The sequence below is a fragment of the Podarcis gaigeae genome (genome assembly GCF_964106915.1).
Source record: "Podarcis gaigeae genome assembly, chromosome: 4".
In the NCBI taxonomy this organism is placed as follows: domain Eukaryota; kingdom Metazoa; phylum Chordata; class Lepidosauria; order Squamata; family Lacertidae; genus Podarcis; species Podarcis gaigeae.
The window spans coordinates 40610760-40635137 of NC_139677.1; the positions used below are offsets into that span (position 1 = coordinate 40610760).

Consider the following 24378-nt stretch of genomic DNA (forward strand, 5'->3'; position numbering starts at 1 on the left):
CTTACAGAGGTTATCATGTTTCTACAACCATTTGCATTCTAGGCATAATAATCATGCTACTGTTTTATATTGCCAATTACCCCAGATTGACAAAGATTTTGCACCTTTTTTGCACCTGATTTTGCACCTTTTCAGCTCAGGAAAGCTTCTGATTCAAATGTGTAAGCAAAGCAGAGTTTTAAGTTATTCCAGGAGTTCTTACACAGGATAACTGGCTGTGTGGGGAAAGTATTTAGAAACCTCCAGAGTAAATGAGAGCTGTGTAAATTTCAAAGGGAACGCTAACCTGGGAAGAGAAAGAGGATATTATTTCAGCACACTTAAATACTGCAGACAATATATCATTAGTGCACAGCCGCTACCCTGAGCTGTCTAATTTATGTGCAGGTCACAAACCAATGCTGCTAATTGCTATTGGCTATTGTGACCTCTTTTGCAGACAAAGGGGTTGATCTTTATGTTGTCATTGTGTGGCATGGAGCTGAGCAAAGATACATTTTTATTGTTTTGTTTTGTGTTATTGCTGCAAATAGTTTCCATGTTCCTTGTGAAATCAATTACCTGAGCAAATAAGTCATTTGTCTTTCATCATGAATCTCTTTCAAAATAAAAAGCAAAACCATCCTAAGAATTTTCAGTCATAATATACTTGCAGGTAGGCTAGCTACCATGCTGTTTGGCTTCTCCTGCATATAATTTATTGAGTTTACCATCATTCACTTTTGTTAAATGAAAAATATTTCTCCCTAATGTGAAGCTCCACAACGAATTTTATGCATAGCCTCTCTTTGCCTCACCTGTTGTTATGGTTGCATCTCTGTGTTACTTTCCAACTCTAAATGGCTTACAGCTATTTTAAGTGCAAGGACAAATTGTGTGGCTTCATAGCTCCATATTGATCAAAGGCAACCCAGGTTAATATAAATTGCTTTGCAAATTCCCTTTAGCTGTGACCCACTAAAAGCAAATATATTTCACAAAGATAGATGTTTGGTTTGAGGCAAAGTATTAGAATAACATAAATACTTCAGATGGTTATATGACAAATAAAAGAACTGCATATAAATTACCTGAATTATTTTACGACACATTCAGTTAATAAGTAGTTATGGGAAAGGAAGGTGCATGGGTGGGTTTGTGCATCAAGGAAACTATCTATCAAGGGGAAATGTGTTTAAAAGCAGAGATAAAATTATACACTGAAGAAAGCCAAATACCCAACATAAGAAATTGAATGCAACAAATAGTACAGTATTCAATCACAATATGTACAGCACACAAAGCTTAAATGCTCAAAAATCTAACATTAATCACAGTATGCCACATATGAAAAGGCAAAACTATAAAACCTCAATTCTCAAAGTATCAGTCACATGAAGAATATCACCTTTTTAAAATGTGGTAACTAAAAAAAGAAAACTACTTTTCTTTCACAGAAGTTCTTTCTGCCTTTAAGTTATAATGAATGCATTGTAGAATATACATCCATATGCATATCGATTAAGATGTCATGTCTTCATTACTTTATTTACATATTACTACACATCACCTTACCAACAAAGGTTCGTATAGTTAAAGCTGTGGTTTTCCCAGTAGTGATGTATGGAAGTGAGAGCTGGACCATAAAGAAGGCTGATCGCCGAAGAATTGATGCTTTTGAATTATGGTGCTGGAGGAGACTCTTGAGAGTCCCATGGACTGCAGGAAGATGAAACCTATCCATTCTTAAGGAAATCAGCCCTGAGTGCTCACTGGAAGGACAGATCGTGAAGCTGAGGCTCCAATACTTTGGCCACCTCATGGGAAGAGAAGACTCCCTGGAAAAGACCCTGATGTTGGGAAAGATTGAGGGCACAAGGAGAAGAGGATGACAGAGGACGAGATGGTTGGACAGTATTCTCGAAGCTACCAGTATGAGTTTGACCAAACTGCGGGAAGCAGTTGAAGACAGGAGTGCCTGGCGTGCTCTGGTCCATAGGGTCACGAAGAGTCAGACACGACTAAACGACTAAACAACAACAACAACAACACACACACACACACACACACACACACAAAGTTGACACACAAATCTCTAAACAACTTGGGCCTCAAATATCTGAAGGAGCACTTATCTCATTATTAGCCTGCTTCTCTGTGTTAAGATGGACAGAAGAAGCCCTGTTAGCAGAACTGCCACATGCTGTGGTTTGAGGGATATGTGTTGTGTGAGAGGGCCTCCTCTGTTGTTTCCAGGTTGTGGAATGGCCTCCCCTCCAAGCTGAATCTTGCACCATTGTTGTATAATCTTTGGCACTGGGTCAAGATGCACCTCTTTCCCCAGGTTTTTGGGTGAGTGGATGTTCCCCCATCTGCACTGTTGCAGTGTTTTTTCTCCTCTTGTGATTTGTAGGATTGTTGATTCTTTAAGTATCCATTCCCAACAGAGCTACCTTGAACCTTGGAAAGACTGCCAGCTCCCAAATGGACAGTACACTTGCTGAGTACTTTTCTGATTCATTTAACTGAGAAGAGCGGGCATAATCCCAAATTTGGCTGCCTTTCATAGCAATGCATTACCATCTTGCATCTTGCTTAAATGGAAGCAATTTGGATAACTGATTAATAGTCAATTACTATACTCCTTACCTTCTGAACTGTGCATATCCCTTGCTTTACAGTTTTTTATCTTTCTATGGCAGGTTCAGCTTGACAGCACTCTGCAATTGAGGCTGGCTATATGGCATCCAGTTATCTCTCTCTTTCCCTCTGTGCTGAATTGTGATTTTTGTGCAATAAAATGAATTTATATGTATATGAGCACAGTACAGAGACTCCAAGAGAGATTTTTGAAATTGCTTGAAGCAACTACCTCACCTAAATTATAGAAGCCTTGTCAATTACCAAATACCTCTTAAACTCTCCATCTTGCAGCACAGACAATTTAGTCAAGTGGTACCTTGGCATTAATTTGTGTCCAGTGAATTCTTTTCCTTTTGCGTGGAACTTGCAACTTAAACAATAACAATGGTGCCATAAAAAGTATTTTACATTAAGTTGCTACATTTAGAAAATTGTTAGGTATGGAAGAGTCAACCTGTTCCCTCATGTAAAAGCATGGCATGGTGTCTGAAAGCTTTGATTATAGGTATCTGGCAGTCTCCATGCAGCTACGATAGAAATGCCTTAAAATTCCTTTTAAAATAAAGATTATTTGGGACATCAGCAGTATATTTTGTTGCATGCTGTGCTCCACATGTGGTGTAGTAGAGGGAGTGTTATGACACAGGGGTCACCCACACTTCCATTTATGCCGCGATTTCTAGACACAGTCCATGATTTGTAGGCAAGGGTCTTATCAGGTTTGTTTGGTTTTGTTTCGGGTCATTCCACTTTCCTCGGGAAAACTTAGCGTTTACCATTGAATCAGAACAAACATTAACCGGGACTAACAAAAAGTGCAGATGAGCCCTCTCAGACAGGTGATCTGGATTCAAATCACTGTTAGTATTTACAGACAGGAAAATTTCCTACTGAACATTTGATTGATAATATTAGTCTGCAGCTAATAGCTTCATGGCATTAAGTTTCTAGCTGAGTCATTTATTTTCAGGATGTAGGGAACAGCATAGTCCATCTTGACTTCACAAGCTCAATTACATTTTCCATAAGCACAGTGGTCTTCTGCATGAGTTTGAAATATGAGAGCTTATTATAAACATACACGCATGCTGTGCAACTGTGAAGTATCATTTTCCAGATGAGCATCCCCACCATGCTCTTCAGTTTGAGGTGGTATATGTGGGCTGGCATTCCTAAAGGCTCTATTTAATGCACCTGTTAAATGGCTTTCTTGCAGAGCATGGGGAAGATACACCATGCAGAAGTTTACAAAGCCTAAGCTTTGTATATCCCATCATGTGTTGATGTGAACCAGTGACAGTTTATTTTAGGACTCAATAATGTTTAGCCTTGAGATAGATGAAAACTTGTGCAATCTTCCTTTGCCCTTTTCCCCAAGTATCAGGACTCAAGCTTTAGATATTAGGTTGGATTGTCACTATCGGACAGACAAGTTCAAGGGATAGTGGATGCTAGTTTTGCTTGAGTTCTTTCCTGTCTTGGAAAGATTAATGAGCTGCAGTGGCAATAACTTGAAAGTAAAAATGAGACAATATCTGGGACCAAAACATAATGGGCACCACTGAAATTATGGATTTAGGATGAGAATGAAGTGAGTGGGATTTAGCTAAAACTATTGTTGAAAGAGTTGATGGAAAAGCTCAGATTATCAGTCCTTGCTTAGTTCATGGAGTTTGTGGTGGCGACTAGGTTGCTCCCTATTATGTGTGAGTCTCTTGTGGCCTAATCTCTTTCCTGCTGATGTTTTTCCATGTTTAAGTGCTGTAGGGGTTGGGGGGATATGGGACAAGCATCCACAGTGACTTTCAGCATTGAGTGGCTTCTAGGAAGACTTCTTGGACATGTAATGGGGCTTCATCCTTCTTACAAAGCTTGGTTCTGGACTAAAAAGCAAATAATAGCTCCTTCCTTAGGAAGTAGAGGAGGTCACCTTTCCTGGTATCAACATCAAGCTAACCAGTCAGTAGTTGCCTGGGTCTTCTCCCCACACCCTTTTGAAGATAGGGACAACATTTGCCCACCTCCCATCTATTGGGACCTCACCTATTGTCAACAATTATAGACAGAGGCTCTGAGATTACATCTGCAAATTCCTTAAGTAGCCATGGATGCAGTTCATCAGGCCCTGCGGATTTGAATTCATTTACAGTAGCTAAGGTTTCCATTACTGCTTCTTTTCCTATCTTGGGCTGCAGCGCTCTCTCTCTCTCTTTCTCTCTCTCTCTCTCTCTCTCTCTCTCTCTCTCTCCCTCTCCCTCTCCCTCTCCCTCTCCCTCTCCCTCTCCCTCTCCCTGCATGCCTTATTATCAGCATGCCTATTCATTTCAGTGGGTCTCCTCTGAGTAGAACTCATGTTGGATACAACCCAGAACTAGCACATGTAGTAAGAGATTATTGGTGGCTGTTATAGAGCTGTGGAACTCAGAGTTTGTTCTTTCCTTCAGACTTCAAGAGTGTAAGTATCTTTTGAAAGCATTAGAATGTATAATAGTTTTTCTTTTACAAAGCACCTTTATTCTATGTATTCTTCTTTATTGAAATGTTTTTATTGCAAATTGATCCAAGTGTGCTGACTGGGTTCATGGCCGATTCATGTGATGGAAAATAGTTTGTGATACCACTTATGTAATCCATTAACTAAGCCTACTAAGGTACGACAGGAAAAATAGCATGTATTGTGGATTCTTTTATAGGCAGTTGGCAGCTATTTGAACTCCAACCAAGTATATGATTTAACAGCTGAAATTCTCCACAAATAAGGAAAGAAAACCATTTTAGTTGAATGATTATCCCAAATCAGCTTTATAAAGTCAAGGGGGTGGGGAGAGGTGTTCTTTCAACTTCTGCAAGCGAATGTAGCTATTCTGTTTGGCTATTCTATATAGCAATTAAAATGTATTTTCTTCTGGAGATTTGCAGACTATGGCTGCACAAACACTATACCTTCAAAGCACAATTGAAGCGCATTATTCCACTCATAGAATTATGGGCAATGTAGCTTAGCCATCAAAGTGTTACAATCCCCAGCAACCCTTAAAAAAACTACAGTGTCCAGAATTCATTGAGATGGGGATAATGTCCTTCAGCCCTGTATTTCATTCTTTCTTGATGTTCAGGCAGCAGGATCCTGAGCCAGCCATAGTTGAGCATTTTAAAGTTCCGTTGATTGCAACAAGTGTGTGTTAAAAAAATTCCATGAATGGAACGTCATTAAAGCAGCTTAATGTTGGCTAGTTCCTGCGCTATGCTTTTCCATTGCCGCTATACCCAGTACTTTATGAATCCAATGCAAAATTGGTTAATGTCTGGAGAATTCCAGTTCTGTGTTGCACATAACTTAGGTGTTTCTAACAAGCTGATAATATTTTTCTTTCATGTTTGTTCTCTTATCATATATTATTTCAATCTCAAATTGCTCTCTATTAGGCATTCATTTTCTTTCAAATGATTGGATTGTGCTACTTCTTCTGTGTAGTGAAGCTTTCCCTGTAAGTAACTATGGAAGAGAGAGATAGCAAACAGAATTGTGTAGATGTGTATATTCTGTGGGGTTTAAAGTGATCGTTGCAATCCTGTCATGTTTCCTTAATGTTAAGTCCTTGCTAGGTTCAATGGGACTTGCTGCCAGGAAAGTGTGTACAGGATTGCAACCTAAATCTTGTTGTAGTATTTTCTTCAGAGTTAAAACTGAAAGAACAATTTACTAGAAATATGCTTCTGGAAAATTATTGTTTTGTTTTAATCTAATTAAGGGCGTTTAAAAATTAAACGCATGCAAATGCACACACTTACAGAATTACTTTTTGAGTGCGTAAGAGTTAGTGCTAGGGATGAGCAGAGCAAAAGAGATTCCGCAGTCATTCAGTTCTGGAAATATCTGTATACTGGGAATGATGGAATGATATACAATACAAAGATAAGAATTACTTGTACAGATGGGGATAGAAAAGGGAATAATGCAGAAGTTCAGCAAGAGACTTGTCTGTGGGTGAGAAGTCTGAGATCAGAGAACCTTTTGTGAGTTACTGAATAATGTTTTTTCTTGCACTACACACCACCAGTGGTGCAGTAATGTGCAAATTACTGTCTTAGAGTAATTTGCCATGAAGTTGCTCAGAGTTGCTTTCTAGAACCCTGTGACCATAATAATCCTGCTGTATTGGACCAACTTGGCACATACAGTAGTATAGCATTCTGTTTCTCATGGTGAACACTCAGATTTATTTTATTTATTTATGTATTTATTCATTATGTTTCTCATATGCTTCTGAGAAGCCTATAAGCAGCTCATGAATGTGATATCCCTCTTCTATTGTTCCTTTCAAACAACTGGTACTTACTGGCATGTTGCCTCTGAATTTAAGAGCCTGCACATTGCCACCACAACTAGTAGCCAATGGTAGATTTATTTTCCAGTTAAGGGATCTAAAATGGCAATTCTAATTCCACCTGCCTGGGAAGAAGCCTATTGAATTCAATAGGTCTTCCTTTTGAGTACACATACTTAGTATTGCACCTAGTAGCCATTAGCATGCTTTGTGTCAATGAACTCCATAAACAATTATTATGTGCTGTGTGGATAACTATTCAGTGTGTCCTGAATCTTTTGCTGATCAGTTCCATTGGGTTTCACTGACTTCTATGATGAGAGATGGGTAAAAAAAAGTTTCTCCTTGCCCCAATGCTTACTTTTTAAAAACTTCTGCCATGTCCCCTCATACTGTATCCTTGTGGTTCCACTTTCAAGCCACCCCCAAGTCTACCCCAATTATTTAATGATTCCAGTAATTATAGTTAACAAAGTACCGAAATTCCGGAATGCTGTAAAGGAGAGCAAAAGTCAGGCATTTTCTAACCTCTACCATGACATCTGGCCGGAATCTGTTGCTAAATATAAAATTCCCTGTCTGTATTTCTGACCCCCGCTCTGACACATCAAATCTATTTGAAGTGTGCATGGGTTATTCTTCTTTTACTTCTTTTAATATGTTCCTGATGTACCCAAAAGAAGAGGTGCCTCCTCACAAACGCCATATGGATTCCTTAGAATTTGTCAGCATGCCAACAGTGGCTAGGAACATCAGGGCTCGGGGTTTGACCAAACATTTATAGTCATAGCCTCCTCTTTAGGACCAACCCAAAGGAGATAAAGGCACTGGATACCAAAGTGCAACTGGAAGCACTGGAGGTCATGAGAAGCTGTATTTCTCAATGGTCTTGGCATCCATGATGTTGTTACCACCACAAACAGCTCCTTGTCTACCCTGTCTACTGGCTGCTCAGATGGGAAACAGGCTGTTGCCTCTTCGTTGCCCATGTGAGACCTTGGTTGAATGTATTCTTGCCTGTTGCAAGGCAGAAAATGAGCTACTTCCTTCTCCAACACGGCCTCCAGTCCCCCCGCCCCCCACAACAATCTTTGCCATAGTGACAAAGGGCCCTGTCTTTCTAGGCCAGAAGGTTCATGTTACAAAGGGTTGTGAATTCATGGAACTGGGCACAAACAATCCACCTGGTCTTTGATATTCCATAGCTAGTGTTGCTGAAGTATGAAAGCAGAGATCAGTGCATATAACCATAAGTTGGTAAATGGATCTGTGCCACTCTCCAGTTAACCCCGATTTGGTTATTTATGGCTTGACTGAAAGCCTTTGCAATGTTTCATTTCTAGAAACTAGCTCTTTTGGCTCCTGAGCAAATAATTCACATGCCTTTTATGGCCAGCCATAAAAGTTATGACAATTACACACCACAAAATTAATAATGTTCATAATAAAAACAGGCTGCTCTTTTAAATGTTTGTAAAAGGTCAGAGTTAAGTCATTAGCCAGATATTGATCGGTATAATATAAACCCTCTTTAAAATTATTATCCTTAGTCTGAAAAGCACTAATAATTTTCAAGAAGGATGAAAAGAGGGACTATAGATAGTGCAAATTAATAAGCAGAATAATATGCTATAAAGTGAACATTGTGACACTTCAGAAATGTTCAGCAAGAAGCAAGCTATACAAATGCAGTGCGCAGGTTGCATTTATTCCATGACATATCATGCCGAATAAAATTACACTTTTAATTCCTGTAGTAAACAAGGGTTTTATATATTCAACCCTAATGTAGTTTTGCCCCCGGCTGAGATTGAATGGCAATAGAATCCATTTTGATATATGGGGTCATGTTACTGAGGGCTACTTCACACACCTAGCAGAAGCAAGCCAGGCTTGCCACTGTGTGTACTCAATCGGTTGCTGACTTCCTGTCATGGCTTCCTGTCAATTGTAACTGTACAGTAGAAGCATTCAAAGAATCATAGAACTGTAGAGCTGGAAGGGACCCTCTCCAATGCAGGAAAGTCAACTAAAGCATCCACGGCCTCTGCTTAAAAACCTCCGGTGAATGACAGTTCACCATCTTCCAATGAAGTCCCTTTCAGAGACACATAACATAACTGAGGCAAACCCTTAAAAAATGTAATATGTGATGTGGCCTTATATTTTTCCATTAGGAAAAGAATGCCAAAACTGTGTCCTATTCTGTGGGTTATGGTGTGAAGCTTAAGGGAAGCTGACTGCAATAGGAGGAGGATCGTGGCAGATAAGGCAGGATCTTTCAGGACCCTGGACAGAGCATTCTGGAAGGTGCTGGCTGGAGTGTTTTAACTCACATAGGGAGAACAGTCACTCAGCTGAAGGCTGAGGCCTTCTGAAGGCTGGCTCACCTGGGACCACTTTGGACCCTATCCCAATTGAGAATTGGTCTGGCTTTTTTAAAAAAGTGATGTTGCCTGATTCTATATCCATTGGCTCCCATGGCATGCTACTGTGAGAACTTCATGGGGATGTGTGCCGTCAAGTAAGACCATGTTTTCCAGCTTGGAAAATGCCGGAATGAGAAGCTTTAGTTCACTGAGTGGTCCATCCTCCCGCTCCATGTCTTACTCTGAGCTTGAGAGTGGAGAACTCTGGCAGCAAATAGCAAACAAGGGGAACGAATGCTCAAATTTCTTTCAAAGAGGGCTTCAGAATCGCTGTACACACTGTCATATCCTGAGTCAGACCACTGATCTATCCCAATACCATAGCCAATGACTGGCCTCATCCCTCCAAGGTCTCAGGTTTAGGTCCTTTCCAGTTCTGTTACCTGTGGTTCTGTTTATTGGAGACTCCAGGGATTTTCTGCATCCAAACATGCTCTCTACCACTAAACAATAGTTTCTCCCTGATGTGTTTAATTGCATGTGCTAACACTTACCCCTTATTCTTCCTGCTCCCTTCCCTCTTTCCAGTTTGCTGTTTCTCCTTTTTTTTCAAATCTGCATTGAAAGCTTCATACAATTAATAGTTTGTCTTCATTGTCCATCAAAATAAAAGTGCCTTCAATTTCTGACAAAAGAGAAACTATGAGTGAGTCTGACACTTTTAGTTTGGGAGAGATTTTCAGAGTTGCAGCGTCACCACAGAAAGACCCTACCTTTCATGCTCACTAATAAGCTCACTAACTAAATCTCCAAGATACTGAAATCAAGGCCTTTGATACCAATATTCATTTCTATGGAGGTAAGTTTTTATGTATAGAGCCACCTAATATGGGCAACACAGGCATCTGTACAATGAAAGAAGCTAAAATTTGATTATTTAAAATAATGTTATGCTAATTTTAGAACCAAAGACATTTCAAGGTGGCTCGCAGTCAAAATCATAGCAAAATACAATAAAACAAAATTAATAATTACAGAGGTGTGTCAAATTGTCTTGGCAAACTGCTTCTTAGTAAAGTCCCTCAGAAAATATGTGCATTGTTTTATGGGGCAGAAACAATGAAATGGGCATCTGTAAGTGAAGTTTTGAGGGGCTTATGATATGAGCTAAAGGAGGAACAGTTATTGTGAGGGGTGATGCCAAGAGGAGGTCAGTAATAACTCACATGGCATCGGTTAAGTTAACCCTTTATTCAAAGAAACAACCCAACAGCTCTTTGATATTTGTGAGCACATCAGGAAACACACAGTCATCTACAGTGGAACCTTTGATGTCACTTGAGGTTCAGGTGGCTCATGTGGTGCTGAGTGCCTCATGTCAGCTTGGCTGATGGCCCAGATACACCCCTGTCTGGACAGGGGTAGCCTAACTTCTGTTGTCTGTGCTCTGGTAACCTCTATGTTAGAGCACTGCAACATGTTATATGTGGTGCTGCCTCAGAAGATGGTTGATAAATTTCAGCTAGCGCAGAATTCAGCGACCAGGTTGCTCACCAGAGCAAGATGGTTTGAGCATATTACACTGATCCTGGCCCTGATTGCACTGGCTTCTAATTTCTGGGCAGGTTTTGACATATAAAACCTTAAACAGCTTAGGACCACAAAATCTCTCCCCATATGAACCTAGCCAGGCCCTGCAATCATCATTGGAGGCCCTTCTTTGTGTGTCTCCTCCATGAGAGGTCCAGAGGGTGGTAACACGAGAATCTACCTTTTCTGCGATAGCTCCCCATCTTCATTACATATCTTTAGGCGCCAGACAAAAATGTTTCTCTATAACTTTGGCTGATTAACATTCTGCAGCATTTTAAATGTGTTTGTGAGAGTGGGGTTATTAGTTTGCTTTTGTCTTATTATGTATTTTGTGTTCTCATTTTGTATTTTTCTGTTGCAATCCTTGGGTGAAGGTCAGTATACAAATGTTGTTGTTGATGATGATGATGCAGTTCTTGTGGTTCTCTGGACTGCGACATGAATCCCCTGACTCTACAAACCACTTTTGCATAATATTTATCAGTTTACTAAGTGGTATTCTAGATGGCGATTCCAGCCATCTCTCTTTTATCCTCTTCATTCTTTTCAACTAGTGCGCATCTGATGCAATGACCTACATTCATATTAAAGTAAAGCAGAAAAACCTTGTTGAAATCGCTGCTTTCACAGCTTGTTTTGCAGTTCATTCTTTTCTGGAGCATTAGAGCATAACAAAAATGGAATCCAATTGCACATTAGGGTATTATTTACCCCCTCCCCTTCTGAACCCAAAACGAACAGAAAACAGAGTCAATAGTAACCATTCAATCTGAAAATATGCCAATTGAGGAATGAACCAATAATAAAAAAAAAAACCCAGAAAATTTGTGCACAGAAAAGAAACAAAGCTATGGATTTCCTTTAAAAACCAAAAAACCACACAAAATACTGTAGCTGTGTGAAGGAGAACCAGCCAGTTATATTAAAAATGTGTGATGCTTGGTCACCAGTAGAACATAGCATGCTTTTGATAGAAATCTGGACACATTTCAATTGATTATATATCAAGACGGAATAGCCTACATTATGGTGCTCCAGCAATAGGAGGGAAATGCTGTACAAGCATCTGACAGTGGTCGTCGTTATAAAATAGACTTTTTGAAAATGTTCATGAAAAGCAAGTTATTTTTCCTGGATTTGGAAACAGTTGAGCTATAAGGGGTGTATGGTAGGTAGGAGTTAGGCAGCATATAAATGAAACTGTACTGATTTCCAATGTAACCCACCAGAGACCTCAACATTCAGAATACATAAACAAGTAAGTATGAACTCCTTTAATTAAGGCCTTCTCATTAATTCAGCCAGCATGGATTCCTTGGTCGGGGGAAGGAAATGCTACAGTCTTCAATGCATCTTGGCATAGGATTGAAAAAGCCTTTCTGAGTAAAAGTTGCCTTTGACAACCAGCTGCATAAAAAAGAGCCCTCATGGGTTGTCCATTGTCCTGGTAATACACAATCAAGCAACGGCTTTAGTCCTATGCCATACCTACAATATTGCATCTATGCAGTCAAATGAAGCAGTATACTGAAGTCCTAGTGTTGCACACATTGAAGAAGTGGGGCAAAGAGGAAGGGAGTCCAAGAAAACCAAATGCTAGATAGCCACCTTCTTTGGCATATGTTGCAGAACCCCCAATACATTTTGTTGCCTGAGGTGAATGACATGTATTTTCATGTATAGAAGCTGACCAGGATGATAGCTGAATCTTCTCATTTGAATCTTCTTTCAGCACTAGTGACAGGGCACATCCTTCACCATACCTGAGAGCAGCAGATTTGTTTACGGGGCACAGGAAAGGCATATGGCAAACACATCCAATACTTTGTCACCATTACCTATCATTCCCTGTGCATGTGCTGTTTAAGGTGCCCACCTTACTCTGCCTAATGATAGGGCCAGCCCTGCCTGTTTTGGGGGGCAGTTTTTAAAAACAAAAATCAGTTTTGTGTTACTTCAAAATCTTTATGGAACACAAAGGAAACACTCACACGCGTATTGTAGGACTGATGCTCTCTTTCAGTTTTTTACTCCTGGGTAGCACCAACCCCAATTTCCCACCCAGAGACAAAGACGGGTTAAAGGGGAAAGTGGTGTGGACTTAAAGAAGTAACAGTGATCTGAGCGGGGGGTAGCCAGAGTACAGTCTGCAGTTCCCAGTCCCTCTCCTTGAAAGCTTGAACCGGTGAGGCAAGATGAGTAAAACCAGGTCCTTTGACTAGGCAAAATGGTTGTCCACTTCTGAGTTCAGATCAAAAGAGCAGAATTATTTAAATCAGTACGAGAGAGTGGAAGTGGCTTTAAAGGGAAAGAAAACACATACTCCCTATCTGAGGTTGTCTTAGCAACTGACAAAAAATATGTTCAGTTGACGTGCAAAACCGTATGGGTCATCCCAGGTGATTCATCGAAGGCACACAAATGGGAGATGGAAGAAAGCTGGAAGCTTTGCTCTTTTTATCTCTGCAGTTGCAAAAGGGGAGGGCCTGGAGATTAAAAGGTATGAAGGTGACCCACCAATCCAGGAAATCCAACTCTACTTAGCATCCTGGAGATCCATCATATACTCAGAGGGGAATTTTGTCATTTGTGTTTGCAAGCTTGTTGGAACAATGCATGTCAGTGAGGCCAATCTCCTCTTTCTTTTTTCCTGTCAGATAACTGTGCGGGTCGGGGTCGGGGTGGGGGGAGTGGATTAGGGAAAGGACACCACCTGTGGGTGTGAAGATGGGAGATGCTTTAGAGGTGGCTGGCTATCTCTTAGTTAATGGCATGGTCCTGGTAAAGAGGCATTCTCTTAAAGGGACAGACAGAGGTAGGGACAATATTTGCTTTACTTTCTCCCTTGAGGTATGTTTTCTGAGGTTCTATTTTGCAGGATTTCCATTGATGCACATAGGCACCATTTGCAAGATTAATGGCAGGGACTGCAGGCTTAGTGCTGCAGAAATCTTTTCACATTTCTCAACTGAAGTCATTTTTTCCTATTGGAAAACTTCCTCTGAAATTAAGGATTTGATTTCCCAATTATGAAACATATAGGGCATGCCCTGTTATACCATGTATGCTTTGGGTGGGTTGCTACTTGAGTGACTAAAATCTCTGTGGTTATTTTTACTTCCCTAATTTATCCTGTTTTTTCTCTTTTTAAAGCACTTGTTTACCTTTCTGTCCTGTGTATTTTCAAAGAGCTTGATAATTCAAGCTATCATACTTCCTTCAAAAAGTCTAAGGTTTATGTATGTGAGGTTTTCTCATTATATTCTCACAAAATCTAGCGAGATAGATCAGGCTGAGGGAAGGGGAAAGACAAACCAATGAGAAGAGATCTGAACTATAACAAAAGATAGGTATATTGGACTATTTTTGGTTTGTACCAATTTTGCCTATGTTTATTTATAAATTTGCTGCATCCTGTTTCCATGTTAATCTGCATTTTTGTACTTTAGTTATTTTAACAACTAATTAAAAAGCTACATTAAATTCATATTTAGATATTTTATCACAAGATATTCATTTGAACATATCCATTACTAGACTCATTTTATCACAGGAAAATGCACTTAATATGTATTCATGGTATGCTTCTGAGCTGAGCACTGTATTTGTAGAAGTGTGAAATCTGAAGCATAATCACATTCCGATCTGCCACATTTATTTAGGAGTTGCTGATCAAGGTAACCTTAACATAAAAATTCACAAAATTCAAAAGAGCCCTACCTGTAACTTTCCAGTGCAACACAATGCAGCACTTCATTGGTAAAGTTTCAAGCTGTGTGTCAACACTTGATTTTTAAAAAAATATTGAATGCTATGGAAGTTGTAAAAAGTTCTAGATAAATGTCATTGTTCCACATTTGTTAAACAAAGTGCAGCTTGGTTTTATAAACTTTGCCTGTTCTTTAAATGTATTAGGAATTTGATTGTACATTTACATCAAAGGCAGACATGAAGGGGCTTCTCAGTCTGTTGGTAAGTTGCAAAATAGTTTTTCTAAAGAGAAGGTTCTTTTCGCAGCATATATATTTTAGTATCTCAGAGTCCATTGTTCTATTCTAATTACAGTGAAAGCGTAGAAAGAAGGAACTTAGACATATTTAAAAACTTTGAACTCCACAGACTAATCTTTTGCCACTTTGTAAAACTCATTAAAGTTAGCAGAAACTTACAGATAATCAAATATGTCTTAAAATATCTATTTTCTCATTTTTATTTTTTGTGCCATAGTTTTAGTTATGTATATTTAATCCTTGATTAATTCTTAGGCTTTTTTCTCCAACCAACTTTTTCAGAAGATTTTTCTTTGCGTAATCAAAGTGTAACCCTTTAAATAGCCTTTTCCCAATGATACTTGAAAGAGAACACAATTAGTTCTTGATGTCTGAGCACTTCAAACAGCATTTTATTTTATTTATTATATTTGTATATCTCTCTATGAAGGCTACTTGCGCCTCCAGTTGCAATGCTGAATCTATGAGCACCCCCTACTACGCGGGTGGCACTGTGGGTTAAACCACAGAGCCTAGGACTTGCCAATCAGAAGGTCGGCGGTCCGAATCCCCACGACGGGGTGACCTCCCGTTGCTCAGTCCCTGCTCCTGCCAACCTAGCAGTTCGAAAGCACACCAGTGCAAGTAGATAAATAGGTACCGCTCCGGTGAGAAGGTAAACGGCGTTTCCATGCGCTGCTCTGGTTCGTCAGAAGCGGCTTAGTCATGCTGGCCACATGACCCGGAAGCTGTACGCCGGCTCCCTCGGCCAATAAAGCGAGATGAGCACCGCAACTCCAGAGTCGGCCACGACTGGACCTAATGGTCAGGGGTCCCTTTACCTTTACCTCCCACATGAACACCACTCAGCTGTGGGAGGGGGGGAAGCAGCTATTGGGAGAAACTCTGTCTTATGTGGATTGAATTTTAGATGATGATCGCAAAATTGTAGTGTTGGACTAGATGATACTCAGGGTCGCTTCTAGCCCCCTGGAATGCAGGAATATGCAGCTGCCCCATTCTGGGATCGAACCCTCAACCTTGGCGTTATCAGCACCATGCTCTAACCAAGTGAGCTATGAGTTAGGGGGATGCTTTTGCAAAGGTAGCTCTTTAAAAGGGGAAGGGGGCGTATATTGTAAAATTGCTATTCCTTCTTGGATCCTGGCCTAAAACTGCTTTCTCCTAAATAACTATGTTTTGATTAAAAATAGCAAATTCAAAACACATTTTCCCAGGCTATTTACAAACCTTTTTGGAAGTAAATCCTGTTTTAAACTTTTACATTCTGTTGTCAACAAGTACACCTATTTTTCAGTAGTTTCAAAGGGTCTGCTCGAGCCACCCGCTGCACCCCTCCCTATTCAGTGTCACTGCTCCACCCCTGGGTATTTTCTTCCACCAACCTTGACTTCCTTTGGCAAGGCTTCATCAATTTTTTTTCCCTGTAGGAGAGAACAGCTCATAGCTAAATGATGCATGCAAGGGACTGATAGGATCAGACTCCTAATGTATATACTGAAACATTGGCTGGACATAAATCCTGTGAGCATTACTTGTTTCACAAATAAACCACTTTGTATACTTTGGGGGGTTGTGATGATTCTGTGGTGTAGCTCCAGGTCTTTAAGTGGCTATCCTGGAATACTAGACTGGCTATTAATTTTTCATTTATTTATAGAAATGAATTATTAATGTTGGCTTCTGCCACCACAGTCTAAGATTTTGAAGGTGAGCACAGACAACTCACAGCATGAGCCGAACTGTTAAAATGTTTGTCTCACAGAACCCTGGAAAGGGAAATCATACCGAAAGTGAAGAGGTAATTGGAAGAAATGGAGTAGGGGTTTTGTTTTTTGGTAAATTGATATGAGGGGACATGTGTCATTCTACCAGGAATAAGCCTTTATTTGTCTAACTCTTCTTGTGTATATAACTGCTATCTGCAATAAGAATCTCTGCTTTCAGATTAAATAACAAGGCTTTTGTTTAGTACTGTAAATTATGATTGTACCATGGAGCATTCTCTCAATACCTTGCAAGTTTGATTTTTTTTTTTTGTAGTAGTAGTAGCAGGCTATTTTCAAGTTCAGTACATGTGTATTTCCTGAGGCTTTTCCCCAAGTTGCACAGTAGCTACCATGACAGATGTTTTCTTCCTTAGCAAACTGTTCCACTGGCTTCCTTAGTAGTGAGAAAGGAGCTTGAACAATTTATCTCCCTCCATAGTGCCTTCAGTAGAGAGTAAGGGACTGATCTTCCTCTTAATAACTCTGATAAATATGTGTTTGTGTATCTTTTTAGTCCCTCCAAATCATGAACTCTCAAGCATTCTCAAGTTTTTGATTGTTTCTAGAATACGTGAACATTTACTCCTTACTTCTCACTGGAAAAAAGGCCTTTGTGTTAAAATCCTTACACATTTCTCTGATAATTAGGCCCCCGTTGCTTTGTGTATTTTATGCTGCTCCCTTGCTAGCTTTTGGGTGGTTATTTTTGTGTTGCTGTGTGTATAATCACAAGGCTTTTGCTGTATTTCTGATATGTGGCGTTATGGCATGATGACATGAATGGCGCTCAAGAGTACATGTGTTAATTATTTTCTCCTTGCTGTATGCACTTAGTGTGGCTCTTCATATTAATTCTAGCTGGATGGGCACAACCTACAAGACTAGATAACTTACCATTTTGATTTGATTTTTTTGGGGGGGGGAGTCAAGGGTTATTCATATGCACAGCCAAAAGGTTCTTATTGTAGTGGAATGCCATAATTGCTAATGGGAATTTAATTGCAGAAAGGACTAATGTATTACAACACCAGGGGCTCTCTGTGGGCCAATCATATCATCAAATGCAAATATCCTTCAGCCAGGTATCTAAACTGAAGGTTTCAAACTGAGGGTACTGATATAAAGTACAAAACAGGAAATCAGGTAGCTGTATTGAATCCTCCTTATTACCATGACTGTCTCTCCTCCATACTGACTCCAGGCCACTTCCCCCTTTTGCCTAGGGTCACATCTGGTTACTGGAGTAAGAATATCTTAGGGGATAGATGGCAGTGGGGGGACCAGGATACAAGGGGAAGGAATTCAGGACACATACGCCCATCTTGTGCCCATTTTGTATTTTAACCCCGATATACCCATGATAGGGATGCTGGTGGCACTGTGGGTTAAACCACAGAGCCTAGGACTGGCTGATCAGAAGGTTGGTGGTTCGAATCCCGCAACGGGGTGAGCTCCCGTTGCTCGGTCCTTGCTCCTGCCAACCTAGCAGTTCAAAAGCACATCAAAGTGCAAGTAAATAAATAGGCACTGCTCCGGCGGGAAGGTAAACGACACTTCCATGCGCTGCTCTGGTTCGCCAGAAACGGCTTAGTCATGCTGGCCACATGACCCGGAAGCTGTATGCTGGTTCCCTCAGCCAATAAAGCGAGATGAGTGCCGCAACTCCAGAGTCGGCCACGACTGGACTTAATGGTCAGGGTTCCCTTTATCTTTTTATACCCATGATTGGGACAAGCCTGCATTTAAATACAGGTATTTTGCCATTAAGCATATCCCCCTTTTTATAGTATATTTCTAGAAAAAAAATTCACTTAAAGATAAGACAGAGGGAAACTTTGTTCTCTTGTTTTTCATTTCTTGGCTGTTTCCACATACCTTTATTGCATTGCATTTCTGTGTGGCACCTTACTCAGGTGCACCGCAATACGCTTAATGCGACTAGGACTGTCAATGGGACAGGCATGGTGGGAGCCTTCTATAGTCTTCAAAGATGAAAGAATGTTCAGAATCCTTAAAACTCCTTCGCATTTTATGAATAGCCATCTGCAATTAAGACAATAATTGTAGAGGATAAGAGAAACAAATTAACACTCACTGGAAAATGTGAAATGCATTTTGCAAACCATTTGACATGTGTTCAGATAAGGAATAGCGGCATTTGTTTACAGAGAATGATGGAAAGTGAAATTGCTATGCACCTGCAAGCTCTTTTTGATTTTTTAAAAATCCACCTTCTGTGTATGATGCAGTTCCTGAACTGGCACATTTTGGGGTCAATGATGGATTTTAATATATTTTTTGTAAGGGTGTTTTTTGTGTGTGTTTTTTGTTCGCTGCTGTCAATAGCATTGCATTAATATCTGACTGAACAAATGTTCTAAGTCGGCTTTCTTCAACCCTGGGGCCCAAGATGTTTTTTTTTCTCTGAAAGCACTTCTTTTTATTTTTATTTTTTTATAATATTTATTAGCAGTTTTTATTTTTAATTACAATACCAATAAACAATACAATATGACACATCTCTTAACATAGTTTTCTTAACTTCTTTGGACTCCCTCACATCTCCCGCTCCTACGTTCCTAACTAAAAAAGTTTTATCCAGCAAATTTATCCCCTTGTTTCTATTCTTATTATCTAATTTTCCAATATTATATCTCTAATTTTAGATATCCTTTATTCAGATCTTAAGATTTAAATATAACCTAAAAATTCTCCAAAAGTCTGTCTTTTCTTAGATTTAACTTATCTTTATATTTCACTTCATCTAGCTTAATGGTGCCCAGTTGTTTATATTCTAGCATCCTTCTTAACATTCATATAATTTACAATATTTTTGTAGATAAATCTTAAATTTATATAAAATAAAAAGAAGTGCTTTCAAAATAAAAAGAAGTGCTTCCAAGATGTTGTTGGACTACAGTTCCCATCACCCCTGATCATTGGCTAAGCTGGCCTGGGATGGTGGAAGTTGTAGTTTAACAGCAAATGGGGAACCAAGATTGAAGAACTGTGCTCCAAGTGACCATGGCAGAAATAAGATTCAGTCTGCGAAACAGAATCATACAATTGTAGAGCTGGAAGGCACCCCAAGGATCATCTAGAGCAACCCCTAGCAGTGCAGAAATCCTGCCCGCAGCTGTTCCTGGGTAGGCTCAAACCAACAACCTTCTGGTTAACAGCCAGTTACACTGACCCATTGCGCCACAGGTTCCCCCCGATATAGTTCACTGGTTGGAACATCTGGCCTCTGTTGTGAAGGCTCATTGGTTTAGACTGATGGAAGTCTATTATGAAATCATTTCCCCCCTCCTCTGGTGATACATGATATCCGGAAATTGCATAAGACAAAAAAACAACAACAACCCTGTAGTGTTGTGCCCAAATTATAGCTGAGAGATCTTTCAGTACAAAGCAGTCACAATGGCAGCGTTCCTCACATGTTGTTTTACTCCAGTTCTTTTAATTCCCCAGCCAGCCTGGCTGAGATAGGATGTGTGGCCTCTTGAAACACAAGGTTGGGGAAGGCTAATATTCTGTGGTATGGGAATAATAATGCAGGCCTACCTTACAGGGAGGTGGTAAGAGAACAGCTGAAATAATGTACCCAAAATCACTTTGAGCACTCCAGAGGTTCTGCGCAAGTTCTAAATACAAAATAACACTTAGCATTTATATAATGCCTTCCAGGTTCAAAGAGTTATGCCCAGCTCAGTAAATTAACAAATAAATAAACAACGTAGCTTCCCAGCAGATCATCAGCGGCAATCAGTAAAAGCTCATAGCTCCACAGTAGTGACTCATTTAATAAGCACAATTATTTTGTTTAAATCAAAATCACCACAGGACAGCCTGAGATAGCAGCCAATTCTGAAGCCCTCCACATTTCGCTTCATTCCCCTGCCCCACTCAAAATTTATTACAAGGTCGTTTTTCCAAGAAAAAGTAAATAAAAATGGTTTTGTCTTTTTCCTTCTCAACCTGACCTGCCTTATGCATTCTCCACCTTGTGTAGATTTACAGGAGCTCCGGGCACCTTATATATTTAGTTGGTCTGAGAGCTTCCATTTCTTCCCTCACATTCCTCCCTAAGTTCTTACAGTGCTGGAAACAATAACAAAGCAAATGTATCCCTGGCTTTGTACATTAAATCATTCTGCTATATGTAAAAGTGAAAATGACCTGTTTGGGTGCCTAAAGGAATATTTTAGCTTGTAGTTCTTCCTGCAGAGGTGAAAAGAGCCTGCTAACTTTCCCATTCCTCAAAAGGAAAAGAGAATGAGCTGTTTAAGATTAATACTCCTTATGGTGCATCATTCAAAGCTTTTCCCTTCAGCTTGAAAATAGGGCAGTTTCTGCAGTACCCATTTGTCACATACTGATTTTAGCCCTCCACTCCCCCTACAATATTTTCTTCTACATTCTCAGCTAAACAACAAATAAGGGTGTCAAAAGACTGCCTCAGAGGTGAAGTATGATTTTAACTGCATTTTTGTTTGTTTGTTTGTTTTTGTTTTTAAAAAAGCATTTGAATTTTTGAACTCTATAAATAATATTTCCTTTCCTTACAAGAACTTCTGAATAAAAAGTGCTTTGGCACCTGAGGGGTTAATGATATTACAGACTTACAGATTATCCGTATTTTCCTTTAGCCAGGGAACCTGGAGGCAGTTGGAGGATGGATGGCGGCTAACAGATTGAGGTTGAATCCTGACAAGACAGAAGTACTGTTCTTAGGGGACAGGGGGTGGGCAGGTGTGGGGGACTCCCTGGTCCTGAATGGGGTAACTGTGCCCCTGAAGGACCAGGTGCGCAGCCTGGGAGTCATTTTGGACTCTCAGCTATCCAGGGAGGCACAGGTTAATTCTGTGTCCAGGGCGGCTGTCTACCAGCTCCATTTGGTATGCAGGCTGAGACCCTACCTGCCTGCAGACTGTCTTGCCAGAGTGGTGCATGCTCTAGTTATCACCCCCTTGGACTACTGCAATGCGCTCTATGTGGGGCTACCTTTGAAGGTGACCCGGAAACTGCAATTAATCCAGAATGCGGCAGCTAGACTGGTGACTGGGAGAGATTGGCTCCCAGTACGTTTCCGAGCACAATTCAAAGTGTTGGTGCTGACCTTTAAAGCCCTAAACGGCCTCGGTCCTGTATACCTGAAGGAGCGTCTCCACCCCCATCATTGAGCCCGGACACTGAGATCCAACGCCAAGGCCCTTCTGGCAGTTCCCTCATTGCGAGAAGTGAGGTTACCGGGAACCAGACAGAGGGCCTTCTCGGTAGTGGTGCCCGCCCTGTGGAACCACTTCAGATGTGAAGGCAATAAGCAATTATCTTACTTTTAAAAGACATCTGAAGGCAACCCAGTTTAGGGAAGTTTTTAATATTTAATGCTGTATTGTTTTTAACACTTTAACACTTGATTGGAAGCCGCCCAGAGTGGCTGGGGAAACTCAGCCAGATGGGTGGGGTATAAATAATAAATTATTATTATTTTTATAAGAACTGTAGTTTCATAAGGGGATCTGAGGGTCTATTAGACTCTGTGTTGAGTCCATTAAGAATCTTGGGACTTGTGTTTATGACAAGGGGCTTTAAAAAATGAGAGTTGTTTTTTAAACTCTTAGTACCTTTTTTTTTTTTAAAAAAGCCTATGATTTCCAAGAAACCTATGTCACAGCAGTACAAGCTGATAAACATTTGCAGTTTGTCATAAGCTTTCCTAAGCTTCATAAGATGAATGCTTTCCTACAGTATGTATATCCATCATGTAACAACTCCTGTTTTCTAGTCAATATGCTACCAAGAAAATAGCTAGAAAATCTTTTTCGGATATCAGTAGCAGGGAGAATACTTTTTATTTCTGAAATTCTTAACTCCCAAGGAAAGTAAGGGGGGAACCCCCACTTCTAGAGCATGTTCAAGCTCCCATTTCAGAGCAGGTCAAAAACAAGAAGCTTGCTCATTTTCATAAGGATACTGCTCTTATCGGTCCCTAATATTATCAGCAAAGTGGGATAACTCAGCACTAAATGGGGAAGAATTTGAGAAGCAATTTGGGGACAGACGGACTCTGAATTACTCAGTATGTCAGGGCCAGCCCTATCATTAGACGGAGTGAAGTGGCTGCCTCAGGCAGCAAATTCAAGGGGGTGCTGGCGCAGAGCAATGGCAAGATGTTACAGCTGTGTGTATGTGTTGTATAATTAGAGTAGATCTTATTTTTTCTCCCCTTGTCGTCATCATCTTCTTTTCTCTTTTTATTAGCAGGACCATAGTTTTGAAAAGTAAGTGGGGCAGATAGCTTGGTATGTTTTGAAAGGAGGGGGGAATGCTTTTGTTCAAAGACTATCTCTTTTTTAAAACAACAACAACAACCATGAACTAGCCTGCTTAATAACAATTCAGTAAGGAAAATTAACTTTAATTGAAGTCAACATAGGCATATTTACATCCGCTGTATATTCAATGTAATCACAACTCAGTCTGACAGTCTCTAAACATTGACTATCTAAACAACAATTTGCCATTCCTAGGTGCTGTCAGTAACTGTGAAAAGATGTAAAAACAAATCTTCATCTTGTGCATCATTAGGCATGTGTAGTGGTGACCTCTTTAAGCACAGGATCCTGCATCTCTGTGCAGTGTGATAAACAATGAGCACCATAGAAATAGATATTAGCTAGGAAGCTTTCATATCTTCAGCAGGCATAGGCAAACTCCGGCCCTCCAGATGTTTGGGACTACAATTCCCATCATCCCTAACCAACAGGACCAGTGGTCAGGGATGATGGGAATTGTAGTTCCAAACATCTGGAGGGCCAGAGTTTGCCTATGCTGTACATTAATTAAAGGAGTCAAATGACTTATTTTCTTAAATAAAAGCAGCATTAGAGGAGATAATTTGGAGTTGAAAAACTGCTGGGGGAGAAGGCAGTAACTCATCTTTACATTTGAAACCCCTAAGTAAGGAATGTTGCTTGGGAAAGTGACACCGCCCACCCCCTGCCCCCCAGGAATGGACTTAAGGATTGTCATGATGACTAGCTTTCTAACATGGAAGCACTTTGTGTGTCCCCCCATCCTCCCTAAAGGATAGGTCCTAAACTTGTGCTCCAGGAACCACTGGTGGTCAGCAGACTGGTGGTATGATGAAAGTTTGCAGAACAGTCAAAAACATATTCATTTGGTCCTGCTCTTTGATTTACTTACAAAGATCAATTTTACTTAGAACAGAATCTACTCAGAATCAGAAGTAGAGCCAGCCCATAATCCCAAAATAGTTTTTTTGTCGGAGGCAAAGGACAAGATCAGGGGTCAGCAAACTTTTTCAGCAGTCCACTGTCCCTCAGACCTTGTGGGGGGCCAGACTATATTTTTTTTTGGGGGGGGGGGAATATGAATGAATTCCTATGCCCCACAAATAACCCAGAGATGCATTTTAAATAAAAGGACACATTCTACTCATGTAAAAACACGCTGATTCCCGGACTGTCCGCGGGCGAGATTTAGCAGGCGATTGGGCCGGATCTGGCCCCCGGGCCTTAGTTTGTCTACTCATGGACAAGATGGTGTCCTCCCCTCCTAATCCAAGCTGGATCTAGACACATCAAAGAAGTGTTTCAGTTAAATGCATTGTAAACTTCATACAGTGATATCCCGTTCTGAAGATATCTGCCACAACCTGAGG

The 24378-nt window shown here is 40.3% G+C and overlaps 1 protein-coding gene across 4 annotated transcripts in view; it reads left to right on the top strand.

The window, feature by feature from the left end:
- The window catches only part of FRMPD4 (FERM and PDZ domain containing 4), a 210177-nt gene that overhangs the window by 96968 nt on the left and 88831 nt on the right, over positions 1 to 24378 (top strand). Inside the window, exon 1 of one of the 4 annotated variants that reach the window (XM_083734127.1) lies at positions 13352 to 13412. The exons of the other annotated variants lie outside the window; for them this stretch is intronic. The gene's annotated coding sequence lies outside the window, so the exon portion shown is untranslated. Of the gene's footprint in view, positions 1 to 13351; positions 13413 to 24378 lie in introns of those variants that run through there. 4 annotated transcript variants of the gene reach the window in all.